Source organism: Cnephaeus nilssonii (assembly GCF_951640355.1).
Source record: "Cnephaeus nilssonii genome assembly, chromosome: 12".
NCBI classification, from domain to species: domain Eukaryota; kingdom Metazoa; phylum Chordata; class Mammalia; order Chiroptera; family Vespertilionidae; genus Cnephaeus; species Cnephaeus nilssonii.
The window spans coordinates 21036563-21056608 of NC_137083.1; the positions used below are offsets into that span (position 1 = coordinate 21036563).

At 40.9% G+C, this 20046-nt stretch overlaps 1 protein-coding gene across 1 annotated transcript in view; it reads left to right on the plus strand.

Moving 5' to 3' along the window:
- THSD7A (thrombospondin type 1 domain containing 7A) overlaps positions 1-20046 on the plus strand; it is a 318444-nt gene that overhangs the window by 159477 nt on the left and 138921 nt on the right. The window lies entirely within an intron of this gene.

Consider the following 20046-nt stretch of genomic DNA (forward strand, 5'->3'; position numbering starts at 1 on the left):
ATTTATTGAACAACTGTTAGGTTGCATCACTCATTTAGATGGTGAAGGTAGAATGTTTAAGAAAGCAGACTTGATCCCTGTCCTCTGGGAGCGGCTTGTATTTGTGGCTTTGTTACTGGGGGTTCAGGACTAACCCTTCCCAAGGCGGATATAGAGAGACTTCCCCAGACATCCCAGTTTGGGGCTCTTCTGTGAAGCCCTGGAAGCACACTATAAACCACAGTTCATCCTTAGTAAAGAACCCGCACCCTTACTCAGTGGGTGAATTATTTTTCTGGAAAGCACATACCCTCAAAATGCAGTGTAAGAATCACCTGGATGGTTTAAGGAAATGCAAAACTTCCAGGATGTTATCCATTGAGATTGTGATGCTATAGTTCTGGAAGGGGTACAGGAATCTCTGTCCTTTTGATAGGCACCATTGTTATTATAATCAGGAGTTGATTTTACTGTAAGGCTCACGAGAGTCCCCTTAAAGGGCTCTTTGCAAAGCTTTGGGAGAGACTGGGATAGGGACAGGGAAGTCCATGTTTTCTGAGCCCAAGGCTTATGCAATTTAGGGGCCCCTTATTGTTAAACACACACACACACACACACACACACACACACACACACACACACACACACAAAATCCAAAAAAAAAAATCATTAAGATCTCTGCCAGGGTCTCTGAAGGAGCCTGTGAATGTGAAATATTCTGAACCTTAAGCTTCAAGGGGGCATCTCAATAAATGTCCCAAATTCTAACACAGATTTTGGCCTCTTTTAAAGCCAAAGACAATCCCTACTTTAAGATGAAAAGCAGAAGCACAGACATTTCTGCCCTGAAAAGGCCTGTTCCCCACAGTTCTGGAGGTAAGACTGTGGAAAACAGAGTGCCTGGGAAAAGTCGCGATATGTCTTCCGAGTGATTAGCAATGTCAGTTCCAATATCGGTTTTATTTGTACTCACTGAGCCCTGCTTTTAGGTTCCAGAGCTGCGAGTCTTTAGAAAGCCATTATACCTTGCTAGTCATTAAGCTAGGAAATTGGAGAGGAAGAACACCGAACACTCACAGATACTGTTTCATCTTACTTCATACCTGTAACGCAAGACAGACAGAAGCCATCGCTGTTAGTTAACGACCTTCCATTAATGAAAGAAGAACGGGGGATAGAATGTCACAAAACCTGACACCGTTGAGTGACTGTAGTATGTGTGATTTTTGTAACCCTTAAGCACTGATTTCATCGCGTCGGTTATGGATGAGTGATGGCACCAGGAGGGATTTTGAAACGAGCACTCAGGGATGCGCACTGGTGAATGAATAGCATTTTTTCCACGGCACACTCCTGCTATCTGAGAATGTAAAAGAAATGGTTTGTGGCCGCCTGTTCCCTGCCTTGCTGATGATTGCTCAACAGGGAGTAGCTACTCTCACCAGTGTTAACAGAGGAGTACAAACTACATTGTGGAACTCATTAATATTTATTCCTTCTAAAAGCAATGGGCAATAAAGAGGGAAATAAACCAAGGAGAATAGCAATGGGAAAGGAAGCCATGACAACAGATTTGTCTTGGAAAGGTTGCGCCATTTGTACAACAAAAAAAATACACTAACAATTCAAGGATCCATGTTATTACTAGTATATTATTAGTCTGGAATCCACTAAAAATGCTTGTTATTGGGTGGACTAATCTGTGAAAAAAATATGTACATTAAACACAATTCAAGAATTCAAAGTAGCCACCCATATTCTAGTATTATATGCATTTAATGTACCTCCTCACTATGTCACATTTTCAGTAATAAACAAAGCTATACAGTATCAGAGCCTGTGTTGCATCTGTCTATGGACACAAACCTTCTCTAACCGAAGGATCACCTCTGTTCATCAGAGACCAGTGACATCGCTGGTCCTTTGCTTCTGCGGCTCCTCCATTTTCTGCTTTGGAATGCTTCCAGCATTATCTCAGCTCTCCACATATCTCTGCCTGTTTCAAATAATCCCTTTTACACTGTGAGACCTCAATAATCTTTCTTCATCCAAAGCCTATAACCTTCTTATACTATGTTACACAGTTTACCATGGGATTACATAGAGTTCTATTCTTTTACAAGTACCTCATGAATATTCAGACCAACTCCCCAGGATTTTAAGCTTTGAGGAGGCCATAGCATTTTCCCCTCCTGAACTTTATTATTATCCATCATTCTTAGCATAGGTCTGGGTATATTTTCTAATTGTGTCATTTAGAAGTATCTTTAAGAAAGACAGAGAAAGCCCTTCAATATGAGAACGTTGACTTCCTAGACATCTAATTTATAGTATTTCCTTTCGGATTAATCTATCTGCCTCACTAACTTCATTTTTTTCTCCTGTGCTTTCTTTTCCTCTGCAAAGGCTTAATGACATAACATATGTAAAACATCTTAGCATAAGGCCTTGCATTAATATATGCCAAATGAACGGTAATTGCTTTTGTTTACTTTTCTGGTTAAATTGAGAAAAAGGGAGGAATTTGTAAGATAATAGTTTTACTCCAAATCTTCCGCACATGGGAAAGACATAATTGTATGCTGGCCTTGCTAGCTGAGAAAAATGGAGGATGTATAATTCATGGAGTCTCTTTACAATGTCCCAAGATCCTACCGTGTGCTTGCGTTATATCTGAAATTGCTCCTTTCTTGGAAAAGGCAGACTTGCTCTGCATTACTCCAGAGTAGGGAGAAACAGAACTCATTTTACTTCTGTAGTTATGGGAGACAGAACCATTTCAGCTCCCCTTACTTTGTGATGCTGAATCAATGAGAAGTCTAAGTAGCATCTATTGCCAAAGGATTCTTGCAACAGCCCTGGGATTGTTCGGTTGCTCTAAAAAAGAATACTTTTGCCATTGAAATGCTCCACCTGAGAATGCCACACTGGTCCATCTGCCCCTTACGTTACACAGGACTCTGGGCATCTAAAACCACATTGGTTAGGCAGCATTACGCCTTGGAGACCTTAGCTCTTTTTTACAAAGCAATATTAATGAATAGATGCAGAGAAAAGAATTGTTAGAAAAGAGTCTTATTTTTTTGTTTTTTCTTTTGGTTTTTTTTTTAACAGTTTCTCCACTAGGTCTGGTTAGGAAGAGTTGGATCTATTAAGTTCATACTCCATTGGGAATCCCAGAAGTACTTGGTGAATAAAAAATCATGTTCTTCACTAAGAAAGCTGTCAATCCATTTCTCACTGTCTTCCAAAAACCCATAGCAAGTAGGTAAAAGTAAAGAAACTAACATGTTGCGACAGGTAGTGTTTTCTCATTAATACATGACTAAATGGAGAATAAGAGAATCATTTTCCCAGACATACTGAGACAATAAATGTCAGAGGATAGACTCAAAGCCAGTGTTTTGACTCCAAAGTTTATTCTATCCAGTCATACCACTACTGCTCTGTGAATTTGCTTCAGAGTAAATAACTGAGTGGCTGTCTACAACTTTATAAAAATCATTGGAAGTAAGTGCATTATATCCAATTACCTTATGATATGCTGTTGCAAAAATAAATGAAAATGGCATAGAGATCTGCCTCTTATAACAGGAAATGGAAGGAAATTAAGCATAGTTTAAGAGCTTTTTAGAATTCAACTCAAGTTCATTCCCTAAGATAGTTCTTAAGGTCAAAGTGGAGTCTTGTCCATGGTTATTTGAACCAGTCTGATGTTGAATCATATGAAATTCATATTTTTGTAGGTCAAGAGCTGTTGATTAGTGGCAATTTCGTATGGTTCAACTGAATAAGGACAACTACTATGTTGTATCAAGTCACCTGGTATTAACTACACTCCACCCGAGGCTTTTCACTGTCAGAATCAAGCCCGCAACTACTGGCTATGAATTAATTGTAGTCACTGTTTCCATGTGAACAATATGCACTTGTGGTGTATGTGGTATGCTTTCTAGAGGGAAGTTATTGTCTTCTATAAAAATATGTAGATTTCCCCTTACTACATACTTTTTATGGAATGGTAACTCATATCTGATGGCTTGAGAGTGACTTGAATTCATTAAGCAGTTTTGACTCTTTGTGCCCTTAGAAAATAAATCTGCATTCAATGGTGTGATTTTTAATACTTACCTATGTCCCACTTTGATTTATGGAAATGCATACCATAAAGGGAAATACAGTGAATTTAAGGATAAATGGATGAGGAATATGGGGCAAAGAAAAAATGCTAGTAGAATGAGAACACCAACCCAATAATGAATATAATAAAGGTAATGTACAAAATGTGTGTCATAAAAGCCTTTGAATTTCTTGATATAGGACCACAAGTTTTGACTCAACTAGCCAATGCAAAGAGGCAGTCTACATTAATTATGAAACTCACACTGTCCATTAGACAGGAGAAACCAGTTGTAAAGGAGAAGCAAAACAATTTCTGGGTTTAGGGTCAGAAAGAAAATTCACAAGTAGTCCTTCATAGAGAGGAAACTGTAACTATGCTGAATTACAATCTCATTCACCTCTTTACAATAAGTACCACAATGAATTGTATAAGGAAGCTTTTGCTTTTAGCAGTTTTCTTCAATGTAGGCCACTAGCATAAACATGAAAATGTAACTCAGGAAAAGCAAATTAGTGGGGGTTAATATGATACAGTACAGATTTATAGGTCTCTGCTGAGTGTGATAACCCCGGGGATAGAGTTTGGAATATCTAAATGAATGGATGTACAGCTTTGCCCTCAGGCAACTCTCCTCAGAGCTTTGATAGATACTGGGAGGCAGAGAGTTCCCTTACATCCCCTGACACAAGGATCTGGAGTACTGCTATTTTGGTTTCTATTCAGTTGCAGTTAAATGCAGAGACACATTTTCCAGCCATCATCTAGGTGAGGATAGGATTAACATCCTTAAAAGAAAATCGAAAGGCTTGACAAAGACATAAACTTGAATAAAATACTATCCCACTTGGAACCGGGAGACGAGTCCAGGCCTAACTAGATGCAGGGCAGAGAAAAGGCTTAGGCACAGATACAGGGAAATCGAAGGCCCGTGCATCCTTCCATAGCTCATAGCCCATAGCAAAAATCTGAAACGGATGCAAGAGATAACCAGCTTCAACTAAAAGTCATCCCTTAGAAGAAGCAATTTAATTTTCTGGTATCTTCTTCAAGATAAAATGACTTTCAAGTCTAAATCTATGGAACTAATTGAGTTAGTTAACTTGAAGTAACAATGATAATAATGAGGAGCATTAGGAAGATGATACATAGACAGTACATGTGAGACACTTTTATGTTTCTTTGCTTATTAGATCCTCACTATAAGCCTATGGAGTAATTACTATTATTATATAATATTGAGGTACAGAGAAGTTAAATAATTTTATGAAAGCATTTAGCTAGTAAATATCATAACCAGAAATGTGAATGAGAAAGTCTAGCTCCTCAGCCTGTGTCCTTAATCATAGATTAGGGTTATTAACTGTAAGCCAGTTTGATGTTGAGGAAAAGCTGTCTCCTTTCTAAGTGGTTTTAGAATATGTGCTTTTCTTGTAAATAATAAATACATCTCAGGGCCAATGGTCTGTTAATATTATCCCCATTGAATGACAACAAAACTATACGTGTATGATGATGCTCATGCTTCTTTTTTATATATCAGAAAATCTTGTATTCATTTATTTGTTCAGCCAGTATTTACTGAGAGCCTTCTATTCTAGGTGCTCTTCTAAATGTTGAAAATAGAGAAGTGAACAACACAGACAAGATCCCTGCTATCACAGAGTTTATACTTTAATGGAGAGAGACAGAGTATAAGAAAATAAATAAATAAACAAGAAATAATCAGATAGCAATAAGTTCTATGCAGAGAATTGAAATAGGATGAAATGAGAGAGAATGACTGGGAAATTATATTATTTGGATCATCAGGGTATTTGTTTGGCTTCCCAAATTTATATACCTAGCCTAAAAACTTCCCCTGAGGAACAAGCTCATATATTGACCTTTCTATTTGACATCACCAATCATATCAGTCAGGTGTGCTTGTTTCCCCTCCACACACGCTTGTAATGGCAGAATAAATGAAAGTTTTAAAACAGCATCACAGTACCTATATCCAAATTGATAAGCTCCATGATCTGTTGAATAGATGTGTTAAAATAAATCCCTTAGAGCTACTCAGGTGGGGGGATCACTAACAGAATAGGCAACACATAAGTGTTCAGTAAATATTTATTGAGTAAGTAATGACCCCCTAAGGGTTGATACATATGATTACTATCTAATTGTTATTCCAGCAAATTTTCTTCCTCTGGTTGACGGAGAGATGCACATTCTAAGATATGCATATTTAGAAATGTATCACAAAACCTGGTAAGTTCTTATTTTAAATAATCAGAAAAGCAAACATATTGTCAGGCTTCTGCTTCCAGCCATAATTGAGTAACTGGAACTTTCTCAATAAGAATAATTGTGAAGTGGGGCAAAATATGCAAAACAACTGCTTTTAGGCATTAAGCAACAGGCTGCAGAACACTGATTATCACTGTGAGGTGATCAATCGTTTCCGTTTTCTACTGGAGGCTCTTGACAAACACAGAGCTGGAGAAGTGGAGGCAAACTCAGCATCAGGACTTTCTGAGCTAAGGAGTCGGAAATCTAAGTTCCAGGCTGCTGAAGTGGCTGGAAATTTCAGGGCAGGGTACATGCCAGGGGATCTGCACTGGGAGGGGTGGGACGGAGTCCAGGAGTCTAGGTGGGGATACACCATGGGTCCTTGGCCCAGGGCTGAGCTGCACTGGTGCAGACTGAGACTCTGTAAAGTCTAGCGGAGATCCTGTGCTGCAAGGCTGTGCTGAAAGGTGGCAGAATAGGCAGGGCAATGCTGGGAGATGCCAGAAGAGTTCTAGCCCTTCCTGAGGTTCTTAGGAGTAAGAACCACACTGTCATGGCCAAGGTTAAACCTGAACCAGACAAGCCCTAATCCAAATGAAACCGAACCTGAAAAGATCAAAACAACTGCCAGCAATTTAACTGTTTGACAGAAAGAAAAGGAAAAAAAAAAAAAAAAAAAAACCTTTAGAAAGTAAAATGGCCTAATCCAGATTCTCTACAACAGTGATGGGCAACCTTTTGAGCTTGGTGTGTCAAACTTCGCCAAAAAACTGAGCATAACTCGGGTAGTGTGTCACTTTGAGGAAAAAACTAACTCCAAGACTCTAGTCGCAAATGTTTCATCCTCAGGAGCAGCAAATGTTTCATCCTCAGCATGCAGCCGCGTGTCATCAGAAATGGCTACGCGTGTCAGTGCTGACACGCGTGTCATAGGTTCGCCATCACTGCTCTACAACATATCACTCACAATATCCAGTATACGATAAAAAGTTACTCCATATGCAAAGTAGTAGAATGAAGAGACCAATTACAAGAAGAAAGGATTCAGTAGAAATATACCTTGAGAGGTCCCAGATATTAGAATGAGTAGACAAAGACTTTAAGAAGCCATTATACATATGTTGAAAAACTTAAAAGATTGTCTAGGGGAGTAAACAGATGGGAGTATGAGGAGGAGAAAAACAAACATTATAAGAATCTGGAATTTCAAGAATGTAAAAAAATCTGTAATAAAAATTCACCCAGTGGACTTTTGGAGATTGCAAAAGACAGATCTCAATAGAAATGATTGGATGTGAGTAGAGAAAAAGGGTTATTGATCTCAAAGACAAATCAATAGCTATTATCATATCTGAAGAACAGTGAGAAAGATGATTAAGTGAAGAGAGTCTAAGTGAATGGTGAAGTAATATCCAGGTGTCTATGTATTAATAATATTACAGTAGAGAAGAGAGTTATCTGACAGAAAACATATTTGAAGAAATAATGGTCAAATTATTTCTTTCTCAAATTTGTTGAAAAGGAAGCTATCACATTTCAGATCTAAGAAGCTCAACAAGCAGAATAAATTAAGAACAAATACAGCAAAAATATATTATACTCAAATTGCTAACCACTAAAGATAAAAAGAAAATTTTTAAAGCAGCCAGAGGGAAAAAACCATGATGTGTACACATGAATAAAAATAACAAATGAGGGTTGAAATCTCATTAGAAACAATGAAGACCATAAAACAATGTGTTTACTGAAAAAAGCTGTCAGAATTCTACATCCAGCAAAAATATTCTTCAACACAGGATGACACATTGACATCTTTAGAAACATTAAAGCTGAGGAAATTCATTATTAAACAGTTAAGAGTGTAGATTGTGGGGATGGAGTCCTGTGATCTTGGGCAGATTATTTAACTTCTCTGTGAATCTGTTTCCTTCTCTGGAAAATAGGGATAATAAAACTTACAAACATCTTACCTTATAATAGAGAAACATGCAAATTGACCGCACCTCCGCTATGCCCACGATTGGGCCGGCAGGAGGCTGGGGGCGGGACTCCGGGTGGTATATCCGCCCTTGAGAAGATCAAGATGGCGGTGCCCAGTGGCCGGGCCCATGCCGCCGCTCCCGGGGGTGCCTGGGGCCATCGGCACCCCCGGGGGCGTGGCCGGGCCCATGCCGCCACTCCCCGGGGTGCCTGGGGCAATCGGCACCCCGGGGGAGCGTGGCTGGGCCCATGCCGCAGCTCCTGGGGGTGCCTGGGGCGATCGGCACCCCGGGGGGGCGTGGCCCTGCCCATGCCGCCCCTCCCGGGGGTCCCGGGGCGATCGGCCACCCGGGGGGCGTGGCGGGCCCCTCCCGCCCCTCCCGGGAGTCCCGGGGGCGATAGGCCACCGGGGGGGGGCGTGGCCGGCCCCTCCCGCCCCTCCCGCCCCTCCCGGGGTTCCCGGGGGCGATCGGCCACCAGGGGGGCGTGGCCCGGCCCCTCCCTCCCCTCCCAGTGGTCCAGGGGTCGATCGGCCACTTGGGGGGGCGTGGCCGAGCCCCTCCCGCCCCTCCCGGGGGTCCCGGGTGTCGATCGGACACCTGGGGGGGCGTGGCCGTCCCCTCCCGCCCCTCCCAGGGGTCCCGGGGGGCGATCAGCCACCTGGGGGGGCGTGGCCGGGCCCCTCCCGCTCCTCCCGTCCCTCCCGGGGTTCCCGGGGGCGATCGGCCACCAGGGGGATGTGGCCCGGCCCCTCCCGCCCCTCCCAGGGGTCCGGGGGTCGATCGGCCACTTGGGGGGGCGTGGCCGGGCCCCTCCCGCCCCTCCCGGGGGTCCCGGGTGTTGATCGGCCAGCTGGGGGGGCGGGCCCATCCCGCCCCTCCCGCCGCTCACGGGGGTCCCGGGGGTCGATCGGCCACCTGGGGGGGCTTGGCCGTGCCCATCCCGCCCTCCTGCCGCTCCCGGGGGTCCCAGGGGCCGAGGCTTTCCGGGCCTTGGGCACCAGCGGGGAGCCTGCACCGATCGCAGGAAACCACTGGGGGTCGGCTCCTGTGATCGGTAGCAGGGACGCTGGGTGCGGCGAGCCCAAGGCCAGGAAAGCCTGGGGCGGAGGCTTTCCTGGCCTTGGGCACCAGTGGGCAGCCTGCATGGATCGCAGGAAACCACTGGGGGTCGGCTCCTGCGATCCTTAGCAAGGATGTTGGGTGCCGCGGAGCCCAAGGCCACCGCCCGGGGCCAAGCCCCGACCCTGAAAAAGGCAGAAGGCGGTGGCCACAGCCAAGGCCTGGGTCCCTGGTGCCGGCAGAAAACTGGTGCAGGCAGCCAGGTGAATGAAGGTCTATTGCACGAATCTTCGTGCAAACGGGCTACTAGTTTTAAATGAGAGAATCCATACACTGAACTTACAACCATGCTAGACATATACTAAGTTTGCAATAATTCTGAGTAGGGCCCATGTTTTAGAATAAATTCTCCTTTAACATGAAGTATGTAATTCAGCCATAGTGCTGTGAGAAGAAGATGCTCCCACAATGATAGCTTAGACCTTGGAAAAAGAGAAAATCCTCCAGGCCCCAGTTATCTACCTTCTTCCGGAATAACATCCAAATTTCCTTTCTGGGGGAGCCTGTGGAGCCCCCTCCATTTCCTCAGCTCCAGAGAACTCTGTCCAGTGGAACCAAAACCTTTATTTAGTCTTGAAGAAAGACCTGCTTCCCTTCTCATATTTGTGGCTTTTCAGATCTGTTTAGTGCCATCTGGCCTAATGTCAGTCTTTATAAATGAATGTGGCCTCCAAACTGAAATGCAACTGAGCCCATTGGGAAACTTCCCCTGACCTGAGAAAGGGCTGAAAAAGCCGCAGCCAAGAGGGTTCATCGATGACTCTATCAATAACGGAGACAAATCATCTTGACATAAGAACACAAGAACCAAGCAAAATCCATAGAGCCCAGATCCCTAGTTTTGGATTCACTTCTAAGTATCCTCTTAAGAGTTCTTCACGGGCTGTATGCCACCTGGTCCCTCATCAAGGTGAAGCCAGAGGCTTAACGCCCATCCCCCTACCCCTTGGCTATAGTTCCTCCTTGCTTGGGTTGTAATGCTGACAGTTTTTCCCTTCACATTCAGTAATTCTTTGTGTCAGTCTTAATGGATTTTAAAACATGTAGCTCTACATTAAATGTTGAACGCTGTGTAATATTAAAGCACAAGTTCATTCTATTTTTAAAAAACACTAAGAGAAGCATTAGGGTTAAGCAGAAGGTCAGCTGAGTGCAAGGGGAAGACCCTGCTCCATGTGCACTGCTGTAGATTCTCACTTTCTGCAGTCCAGAGGGAAAAAAAAACACCTGAAAATATACGAGAACAGGGAACTTAATAATAATAATACGAGTGATTAGGAGTCGAGTTTTTAAATTGCAAAAAAAAAAAAAAGATTTGGAGAAAAAGTAATGAGGCAATAAATATGATACTTAAAATGCCATTAAAATGAAAATGAAAAAGATAATAAAAAGGTAAGATTTTGAATGATTACAATAGGCTAGAAGTTGACAGAGACATAAATATAAAAGATATAAAGCTGAGATTAAGTTAAAATCTGTGAGATAAAATCTAAGGGGTTCAATACCAATTAATAAAAATTCAACTTAAAATGGAATTAAAGCCTTTTGGCAAGTTTATCCTCTGTTAATTTAAGATCAGGAAAAGGGACTCTGCACTTATATAAATAGAAGTTTTGATAAAAGAATGGAAAATTCTAGAAAAAAAAAAGTCTTATACTGAATATAATTATCTCTGTTTGTTTCCCGATAAGCTACGGTCAGACCATGATAGTGGTAGCAACCTGCCACAGAGAAACTTGAGTGAGTGCAATTTTAGCTCAGATTTATTTTTCTAGAAGATGAACAGGGAAAAGTTGATAAAATATGCCAGTGAATATGATCACACACCAGACTATGCTTAAGTCGTTATTCACAGATTATTTCTTCAGTATTCCCTCAAGTTTGATGTTATAGACTGAGTTGTGTGGTCCTTCCCCTGCCTCTGCCAAATCAATATGTTGAGGCCCTAATCCTCAGTGTGACTTATTTTGGAGATAGAGTTTAAAAAGATAGTGGAAGTAAACGAGGTGAGGCCCTAATCCAATATGACTGGTTTCTTTATAAGAAGAGAAGAGACACAGTAGATGTGCAAGAACAGAGAAAAGGCCACGTAAGGACACAGTGAGAAGGCAGCCAGAGAGATCTCAGAGAAACCGACCCTGCTGAAACCTTGGTCTTGGACTTCCAGCCTCTAGAACTGTGAGAAAATATATTTCTGTTGTTGAAACCACCCAGTCTGTGGTCCTTTGTTATGGTAGTCGTAGCAAACTAATGCATGTAGTCATCAGAATAGTTATATTTGGAGTAGGGTTCTCTGCCATTATATTGTGGAAAAAAATACAGGTTCCAAACCTCTTATTTAATTGAGAATATCTATTAATGCTCTTTTCCTAATTAGGGACATTGTCAATGGGAATTTGAGTCAATAATGGAGTGTTGCTGGAAGATTTCTGTGTGTGTTGTACATAGACTATTCTACAACACATCCTGTTCTTATTTAAAGAAAGAAAGAAAGAAAGAAAACTTCATATTTGCAGTGTTGCAACAGATGGTGCAGCCAGGTAGTAGGGGAGTGACGTCCCCCTCAAGCTGTTGATACAGTTTGTAGAATTTAAATCCTTACAATGATTGACATTGCTACAGAAATGTATATTTTGAAATCCCACCTATTTTTAAATGTTCTTATATGATTAGGGTCAGCAAGAGACGTTATTTGGCATGTTTGTTCCTATAAATACTTAAATGGATAGCACAGTTCTGTTATTCATGTCAAGACCTGGGGATTGTTTTCAGGGCAATGTGGCATTGTGAGCATAGGCATATGGACCTCTCTCTGTAATTCCCTAGAATGACCAACAGAAGATACAAATAGGGAAGCCCACATCAGTTCTGGAAACAAGGGGGAAGCCCATCCACAGGGTAGACCCTTAGAAGAGTTTCTATTTGCTAAGATGATATTGACATAGAATGAAGGGAAGGGGGCACTGAGGCAAAGGAACAACGCTGTGATGTTGAGCATAATTTCTGGGAGAAATAGGAAGGGATTCTGACAGGACTCTCCCTGGCACCCAAACTCAAGCCAAATAAAGGCTGAAGACAAGGCCCATATCTGGGTGCCCTCCTGACTCTGCTAACAGAGGGCAGACCAGCTGCATGGTGGGCTGAGTTCTTTATAGGGAGGAGATGGCTTCCTTGGAGTTTGTATTGTTTACACGTGCTAGCATTAGTATTCGTGGGCTAGTTCCTTTCCCACCACCAGTCTCCTCAGCACCTGTAACTGAGAAGTTAAAACTATACACATACACACACACACACACACACACACACACACACACACACACACACACTAGAGACCTGGTGCATGAAATTCATGCACTCAGGGTGTGTGTGTGTGTGGGGGGTCCCTCAGCCTGGTCTGCATCTTCTCACAGTCCGGGAGTCGTCAGTTGGACATCCTTAGCACTGCTGTGGAAGCAGAAAAGGCTCCTGCCACCACCGCTGCACCTGCCAGCCATGAGCCCAGCTTCTGACTGAGCGGCACTCCCCCTTGGGAGCACATTGACCACCAGGGGACAGTTCCTGTGTGGAGCGTCTTCCCCCTGGTGGTCAGTGCACGTCATAGCGACCGGTCGTTCCACTGTTTGGTCGATTTGCATATTAGCCTTTCATTATATAGGATATATATATATATATGGAAGAGGAATGCTCTCTTTTGGATTTAATCTGGACCTAAAGGAATATTTGGGAAGAACCTCATCTGAAATTATAACATGTATCTGGTATAACTTCCACTTGACTACTAGTATAAACCAAAATAGAGCAAACCTAGGCTTCTTTTAACCAAAAGACTAACCAGAAAAAATCAAGAGGCCTGTGTAAAAATACCACAATTCCAAACACAGGGATCATTGAAACAGCTTAGCTCTGAAATAGTCTAATGTAAGAAGAAGAAAGAATACATTAGAAGCTAGTTTGTGACCTCAGTCAAATGTTTTGATTTGTGACCTCAGCACAGTTCAGGAGGTCATGCAGGCAGCCAGCACAAAGAGGGGGAAGCAAGCTGACACCAAGCAGGACGGCCTGGGAGGACTGGCCAGGCTATCAATTCACGAACTGCACGGAAGCAGTGATGAGTCTGTTGAGTACTAAAGACATTAATTATGATGCAGAAAATGAACTCCAGGACTGTGCATGTGTGCTTCCAAAATAAAGTGAATAATGTCTTGAGTTAAAAGAAGAAAAGATTAATAAAAAACAATAGCTCGATAATGAGTTAATCATAGCCAGAAAGGACTGGCAGTGAGTTTTGAAGCACATTAAATACCGAAAGCCAATTCTCAATCATTGTTTTAAATATGGTTATAAAATTGATTAAAGAATAAGTGTATTATCTTGAAAACAATACCCTGTAGAAAGAACATGATGGGTTTTATGTTCCCATTAACTATAACAGCCTGAGAAAGACAAGAGAAAAGAAATTTCTGGGAATAAATTTGAGTACAAGAGCATCTTCAAAAAATTTCAAGTAATTACTGATACATGTAGAATTTAATTAATTTTCAAAATAAAGGCTTTCATTATGGGCTTGACATCAATTCCTGGGAATGAATGTATAGCTCCTCTACCTGATATGTAAGAGGGGCATTGTGTAAGTCATCAAATAAAAGCTTGGAATTAAAATGGATTTGGTTAAAAATACCTTAAAAGCTACCACACAATTGTAATAATTAAGGTATAAAAAAACAAACAAAAAAAAAATCACCATTGCCATCGACATTGGTCCTATAGTATCCTTTGGCATATAATTCCTAACACCAGAGCAGGGCTTTGAATAGTGTAGGCATTTAATGTTTATTTTAAGTGACTGAACAATAGGAGTGCAAAGCATTTTTAACTGATTTTATTTTAGATCTTTGGAATATCTTTGTTATCAGGCACCTTGTGCTTAATGATAACATTTGCTCAATACCTACACAGAAAGTAAGATTTAAATCCAAGGAATTTTCTTGTAATTGTGAGTTTGCAATCAAATAAGTTTGTTCAATGAAAAAAAGATACTATTTCAAGAAAAAGGTAGATTTTCAGGTAAGACAGTGGAAATGAATATATTATCAGGAGGTTTTGAGTGCCTAAAATGCTCAGCTGTTTTGCTAAATGGATGAATAAATTATTAAACATATTGCATTTCTCTCAACCTTTGAACCCTAATATCTCTTTTGCGTGAGTACAGAAAAGGCCTTTCATTTTACAAATAGATCTGAAGTAGACTGGGTAGGAGATCTCGGTTTAAACAATTCTGAAAATGTAAATGTATATTTCATGATAAAAAGAGTTAAATTACACATGGTATATTTGTAGGTGCTAGAACAAAAATTATTTCACTTACAAATTTGATATTAAAAGTAGATGAGAATCTAAACTGTTTCTTATTAAAATACTGAGTATTTATTTTCAAGATGAATATCACATTCAGTTACTGCTGCAACCAATCCCCTGCCCCCCCCCAACACACACACACACACACACACACACACACACAATAACCAAATACTGTCTTAAAATTTATTACATGTTCTAATTAAGCCACCCATTGTATGATAGAGAAGAGACTTGGGGTGAGGCATGAGGGAAGAATATGGCTTTTATTGATTGTCCTGTCATAGTATAGTAGAGTGGATAACAGCATGGTTTCTGAAGTCAAATCCCAACTGCCACTAATTAGCTGTGTGACCTTGGGCAAGTTACTTGATCTCTCTGTGCTTCAGTTTTCTCATCTTTAAATTTGGGATTACAATTGTACCTACTTCATGAGATTGCTGTGAGGACTAAAAGAATTGGGGCAGAAGCTCCCACTTTGATTGGACAGCTAACTCGTGATATCTGGTAGAATGAAAATGTATTTTCAATTTTTAACTGGAACGCAAAAGTCAGAATAATTTTCACTGATAGGCCAGCAGAGTCAATGTTGAATTATCTTGATAGCCTCATTCTCTTATGTTAATGTGGCATACACTATATTAATAACCCCCATTAATTATATTTAACTCATTCTCACCTATATCAAACGTATTTGCATGTGTGTGTGTGCATCTGTTCGTTTACATAGACATTACATATTATTGACACCCCCTCACATGTCCTTGCCAGAAACCGATCATTGTCTCACTAATTAGAAAGGTGTGGACAAGGAACCTGGAAGGCTGGTCAACCTTGAAGCTCTGAAAGGTCAGAGCCAACCACTCCCTATCTAATTAAGACAATGGTAACTGAGGCAACTTCCCCACCAAATAATCATGTAAATCCTTACTGATAAAATAATCTGCCTGTTACTGGAATTACCTGCCTAAGGGCAATGGGTGTATCCCAAACCTGAATAAAAGGAATGGCAAGGCCAAAGCAAGGCATAGTCCTCCCACCACAGGTGGGCTCCCACCTGGCCCCCAATATTCCCAAATTAATACTTTTCAAGTCTTTTTTCATTTGTGTGCGGCCTTCTCCCGAACCCGAAACCTGAACCGGAACCCTGAACCACGCAGGACGTGAAAGGGGTTCCCACATGTCCTTCCAAGATCACATGGAGTAGTAGTTAGCTTGAGGTATAGTTGAAGATTATGGAGCCAAACTGTGTAGATGTGAATCCACAATCTTTAATCTCCTAGCTGTGTGACTTGGGGGAAGTTACTTAACCTCTACATACTTAGTATTTTCAGTTTGGGGATAATTATCCCTCCCCATCAAATGGGGATAATTGAATACCTACCCCAAAAGATTTTGTAAGAATTAAATGAATTAACCTACGTTAAGTACTTAGAACACCATAACATTGCCCAGCATAGTAAAAACCAATAAGCAGTTATTAGTAATAAATCAGAGCCTACTCTGTCCACAAGTGGAATGACTATTCTAAATTTTATGTTTAGCATTCCCTGTTTTTTCTTTGTGTTTGTGACTTGTTCGTCCTCTTCAGCCAGAGACCGCCAGGAACACATGGTAGTTGAACTAGTCGGGTTTATTCCTCCTTGCAGGGAAGGGTAGTGCACAGCACAGGCATCCTGGGTGTCTCAGTAGCTGTGTCCTAAAGGACTTCTTATAGGACTTGGGCTTTGGTTGTGAATTTTTGGGAAGGTTCCAGTAAGTGCACTTTGCCCTAAGGCAGGAAGGATGATTCTATGACCAGGCATCTTCATACACCTTATTTGGAAGGAAGGCAGACGAGAGGAAGACCAAAGCTGTGGTTGGTAAAGAAGCAGAACTCATTCCTGTTAGCTGGGAGAGGGGACTGCTCGACAGTTTTTGTGCTTCTCAACTGTTACCCTGTTTTGACTTAGACAAATTATGAAGTAGTCTTTTTTTGTCTCCATCGTAGCACAGAATGACCTTGTCTGATTTCATGTCTGTGAAATCGTTTATGTCCAACAGGAGAAAGCCAGGCATAGCTCTGAGGGCCAGGCCCGCTGCTGAAAACACCGCGCCTCGCTGACACTCAGGCCAGTTCCCAGACAGTCGTGGCCACTCTCCTCATTCCTAGACTTACGTATTTATTCCAGAGCAGAATGATCCCGCTTGATTGTTAAAACTGTATATCAGTGGTATACTTTAGTATATATTACCCTCTGACTTTCTTCATTCTTTGATATATTTGTGGGTTTCACCATATTGAGGATTGTGCTCAAGCTCATTTATTTCCACCTCTGTATAACATTACATCGTACTGACATCCATAGTTTAATACCCATTCCCTTTTTGTTGGACATGAGTTGATTCTAGATATTTGCATTTGTAAACAATATTTCAATGATAGTCCATATAAGTAGTTCCTGAGGTGAATGTCTGATAGTTTTTGCAGATTATATACCTGGGACTGTGCACATCTCAACCATTCAAGATAATTCCAATTTTTAAAAATAATGTTTAAAATAACTTAGGTTTTCACCAGTAGTGTTTTTCACATCTTCTCCCGTACTTGGCATTATCAAATTTTTAAATTGTTGACAAACTAGTGGATATAATGTGTCATTTTAAATTTGATTTTTTTCATTTAGTCTGATCATCTCTGGCTTTTAGTGGTTAAAGTTAGTCTTTTGCCTTCATTTCTCTCATCTTATTTTATTCCCTTTGTTTCACTTTTTCTGTTCCTCCTTTCTTCCCTTACTTTGACTTTATTGCAACAGTTTTGTTGTTATTATACTATTTCCCATGGTTCAGAAGTTACACATCCTTATCCTATTCATATAAAGGGATTACTTTAAAATGTTAAGGTCCAGACCCAAATGAATACTAAATGAGAAATAAAATACAAGACTACATAATATGTAGGTTGGTGAAGGGTAATCAGAGGTCAAATAGCCTTTCATCATTAAAATTCTCATTTGCTGTCTGAAAAATGCCTTCCTTTGCCCCGATAATTAAAGAATTCTGGATATGCAATTCGCCCACCAGGCCATTAAAACTGAAGTTCTGTGACCTGATCAGTAATGCCCCAGCAAGAGGCCAGCTTTAGGACTCCACTGCCATTCCGAATTCATGCTGTGAATGTGGGGAAGACTTTGAGGATTTTTCTTTTCTATGATTCCTGTTAAATAATTAAAAGATTTAATTTAAAAAATAACATATACATCCTGCCAGAGTAGCTTTGTTTGTTAGAGCATCGTCAAAATACACATATTTATGAATGCATAAATATGTGGAATAGCAGGTCAATATTTCTCTCTCTTCCTCTCTCTCTAAAATTAATAAATAAATTGTTTAAAAGACAAGAATGGCCAACATCTTTGGGAAATATCACATACTATAGTATACCTTATATAGGTATACCATATATATATATATATATATATATATATATACACACACACACACACACACACACACTATATCACATACTATAGTATACCTTATATAGTATACATTATATATATATATATATATATATCACATACTATAGTATACCTTATATGAAATATCACATACTATAGTATACCTTATATAGTATACCATATATATATACACACACATACACACACACAGTGGTATACTATACTATAGCATCATAGAGAGTAGTGTTAAAGCCCTAAAAAAAAAAAAAATAATAATAATAATATATAGACTTCTGCAACCAGGAAGATAGAGGATATATGATTTTTCCTAATTTTCATGCTTGAAACAGAAAAACTCTTGCACATTATATAGTAAACTAGTGTCCCAGTGCACGAAATTCAGGGGGGGGGGGGGTTGTCCCTCAGCCTGGCCTGCACCCTCTCCAATCTGGGATCCCTCTCACAATCCAGAACCACTGGCTCCTAAGCACTCAACTGCCTGCCTGATGCCCCTAACTGTTCTCCTGCCTGCCTGATGCCCCTAACTGTTCTCCTGCCTGCCTGATGCCCCTAACTGCTCCCCTCCAGCCTGATGGCCCTAACTGCTCTCCCCTGCCGGCCTGATCCCCCTAAATCCCTATCTGCTCTCCCCTCCTGGCCTGATACCCCTAACTGCCTATCTGCACTCCCTTCCTGGCCTGATCCCCCTAACTGCCTATCTGCTCTTCCCTCCTGGCCTAAACCCCCTAACTGCCTATGTGCTCTCCTTTCCTCTCGGAGCCTTCAGATCCCTGCGCCTGAGTGCTGAGAGCTCTCCACTGAGTCTCCGCCCCTGACTTGATGCTCCAGGCCAGGCGGCACCACAGGCCTGCGCGCACCTCCAGTGGGTTGTGGGGGGGTGGGGCAGCCGCCCCCTGCAGCAGCCTCAGGTCCCAGTGCTTAACATTGGGAGAAATTGAGTAAAGGGTATATAGAATCTCTGTGAAGTTATAATTTCCTGTGAATCTACAATTATGTAAAAAACAAAATGTTCGAATTTTAAAATAATACATTAGCTGTTCTTAGGGGTTACACATGATATATTTTCAGAATGCCTCATTGGCCTCATTGCTGTAAAGAAGTCTTAAGTTTGCTTCCTATAATGATTTTTTTTCCATTTGTAATGCTCCAAACATAAAAGTACAAACATATTTTGGACCTGCAAAAAATGCACGTCTTATTTTTTCGTTCGTTTTGCCAATTTCAGAACGTTCAAACATTCTTTTGTAACCCCATGAAGCATGCAAAGTAAATATAATTGAATACCCTTTAAGTCCAATGAGAACAGTAACATTTCTCCTTTATTTTAAAGAGATCAACAATAAGACTTTTAAAAAAATCGAACATATTTCTTTAGAGCCTGTATTGGATGAACAATTTCTTAGGTAGTACAATTATAATGAATAATGAATAGGCTATTCTAGAAAATTCAAATCTTAGTTTTTGAGAGTATATGATCAACAATAACACTACATTATGTAATACAGAAATACAGGAATTTTATCCCACAAATTAAACTGCAATTCAGTAAGGTCTCCAGGGCCTGTCCTTTACCTCATTCATTGACTCACACTTATTCCAAATAACCCGTAGGCAATTGCAAAAAATGCAATTGACTTATAGTTTTTGAGGAGCTCAGCTAGTATCTGTGATTTACATTAATCAATATGTACCCTATTTACAAGAAAAACCTATAATGAAATCACCAAAGGAATAGAATCATACAGAAATATGT